Source organism: Gavialis gangeticus, unplaced genomic scaffold (assembly GCF_001723915.1).
Source record: "Gavialis gangeticus isolate Ggan-Ray unplaced genomic scaffold, GavGan_comp1, whole genome shotgun sequence".
NCBI lineage: Eukaryota > Metazoa > Chordata > Crocodylia > Gavialidae > Gavialis > Gavialis gangeticus.
Genome location: NW_017728994.1, coordinates 21,071,303 through 21,074,516, shown reverse-complemented (window position 1 = coordinate 21,074,516; position 3,214 = coordinate 21,071,303).

The following is a 3,214-nucleotide window of genomic DNA, read 5'->3' as shown; positions in this document are numbered from 1 at the left end:
ATCCCAAGATCCTGGCCCCAGACCCAGATGCAGCTCCTTGCCAGTCCACTGCTCCACCCCGTCCACCCAGCCACATGCACTGCCCATGTGCATCTTGGCTAGTCTCCATGCAAACCCTGGGATCACTGGGCAGTGACAACGCAGGGCCAGGGCCAGGGCCAGGGCCAGGAAAAAGCCACAATCTGCTCTCCACATGCCTCTGCCTGTAGAACCAGTACTTGTTGCAGTGCCATGAGGGCAGTGGAACTTGGCCCTGGCCTAATGCTGTCATCACCCAGTTATCCCAGAGTCTCCATGGAGACTGGCCAGGACCTACACAGGCAGGGCGCATGACCAGGCTGACACGATGGGGCCAAGAACAGGCAGGGAACTGCGTTTTAGGCCAGGTCCAGGATCTTGGGGCAGTGACTGCATGGGGCTGGGACCCAAGGCAGAGCCATGATCTACTCCCCACACTCCCCTGCTCACAGAACCCATGCTCTTCAGAGGGTCATGCAGGCAGCTGATCGCAACTCTGTCCTGGCACTGACCCCATACTGTCACTGCCTCACAGTCCCACCCTATGACCCTGGTCTCACCTGCTCCTTCTGCTCCTAAACACCACTCCCTACCTGCCTGGGGCCCCATCCCAGTCACCCGGCCACATGAGGGCCACTTTGGGAGTTTTGGTGAGCTGTGTGGGGTGGCAGTGCTGACCCATCCTGCAACAGCTCACCAAAACTCCCTGAGTGGCTCATGTTCCCAAATAATTGGCCACCCCGGCTTAGCATTACTAATTGTTTTTTTCTGTTTATCCTCAAAATGTGTAAAACACATACTGTGAATCTAGCAGAAGTTTCTCCAGCATGTCTTCCCAACATGCCTTATCCTCCCTCTGAGAGAGGAAGGATCACTGTAAGTGGGGGAAGAGAATAGTCCTTTTCCCATACATGTTATATTCTCAGCCTTCAATAAAACTGACAATTGCAGTGATACTTGTGATGGCTTCTGTAGTGTTGACCTATGTCCACCAGAGGAAAGCTTTTGGTGACTAACAGCTAGATTCAGAGTTACAGCCTGCACGCCAAATGATAGTCACACTACCAATTACCAGCGCCATCTGCCCTTGCCAGTGAGATGTTAATTACCCCTAAGAAGGTATTACTGATATAGTATGAACAGTACCTTAGCAGCTACCTATAATTTACTGGAGACCATATGCTTTTACTAATAATATCCAATGCTTTTAATCAATTCAGTTGTCAGCATCATTGCTTTGTTAAATGTCTCAGTATTTCTATAGGAAACCAGTTAGCTAATCCTACCACCATTCCTCAGGGCCTCATTCTAGTTCCAGCTCCTTTTGGCATCTCTAGTTTACTGCTCTGAGCCATCATTAGAGGATATGGTTGGGGCTCCCATTGTGTCACGGTTAATAACTAGGGCTATTTGTCCTTTATGTCAGTTCCTGGCAAGGCAGTCTCCATGCTGTCAAGATGCATGAGTGAAGCTCAAACTAGGATGTCTAGAAATTGGCTTTGTTTTCATCTAGCTGAAGCCTGAATTGCTGTTGCTAAACATTAGGCACCAGTTGCCAATGGATGAAATATTAACCTGTATTTAAAGGAAGTATTAGTTGCTGGTTTGGTGACACTTTTTGGAATTATTTTTGATTCTGCACATACTGATGCTCCCCTCCCTACCTTTTTCAGAAATGTGAGCAGGTCACATTCACTTTCCATGGCAAATGGGGAAAGACATTCATGCATTTATTATTTTGAACTACTGTAGTGATCTCCATGCTAGACTTCCCAACTCCAGAGCTCTCTACAATTGTCTTCCACCAAGTATAGAAAACAGTGTTCATCCAATAACAGATCTGCTTAAATTTACCTAAGTTATGAGAAACATGAGGTTTTAAAATCACATATCACCACTTATCCAGATGATTATTGATTTAATTAACAATTACTATATTCAATATATTATTTGATGCATCCAATGCCATTTTAGGATTGATTTCTCCCCCCGCCCAAATATTTAGCACAAATCAATAATGGCTGATTAATTTGGGAATGTAGAAAAAAAGAAAACCTTAAGTATGGCATATCATACACAAAAAACAGTGAAGTGTTTGCTGGTAACAGATCTCTACACTTATTTCTCATGCCCCGCAACAAAATGACCCTACTTTCTGTCAAGTATCCTCAGTTACTTGGTCCCATATCCAGACCCACTTTTGGACTAAGAAACTACTAACATAAGAATTACCAGTGGCAGACACTAATCTCACAGAACCTAAGTAGGAAATAAATGCTTCAAGACACATCTCTGTTACTGTAGGAAAGAACTGGTATTTGCTGGAAGAATAGGTACCAGTTGGCTCAAATTTAAGGGAGGTTAGAAAATTAACATTTTTCATTCAATGATGCCCCTGAAAGTGCTCAATGGCTGTAATGTAACAAACATTCACAGCTACAGAGCACTTTAAAAATGGCCAATCATGCAAAAATGTAACCCTCATCAGATGAAGTATCAGACAGGGGTGTTCTAAGGCAGAGCATCTGCAAGGGTTAATTTTCAGTGATTCCACCCATAACCCTTGTGGCTTTGTGGGGCTGTCACAGAGAGGAGACATTGGGCACGTCTACATGAGACACTGACTGCACAGTAACCTGATACTACTGCACATTAGCATCACATGGCAAAAACCATAATGCGACGCTATTGTGCAGTAGTATTAGCCTACTGCACAGTAGCATCCCAAAAGAGGCATTTGCTGGTGCCACTGCACAGTAACACAGGTTACTGAGCATTTATTTAGTACTTTTTTATACAAGTACTAAATAAATATGCAGTAACCACTGTTCAGCAGCATCTCATGTAGATACAGCCAGAGTCTTCTTCCTGCACAGTGAGGAAGGGAGGGGGTGGGGGAAGAGAGCCCTCCAGCTTTGTGTTCCCTCCCTCCCCCAGATACCCCTGCTGAGGCCTTGCAGGCAGCCAGACTGGGCTGGTGAGGCAGAGGATCTCCTTTCTCCCCATGCTGTCTTGACAGTGGCAGAGGCTGCCAGACCAAGGGCTGGGGTGGGATGGGGGGTAATGGAGCCCCCCCACCTTACAGGATCAGCCTGGCTTTCCACACTCCCCAACAGGGAGTGGCAGCTCATAGGTGAATGCGGCGCAGTTGCAGGATTGGGCCCATGCAGTGGGGGGGGGGGGGGGGGCCCCCTTT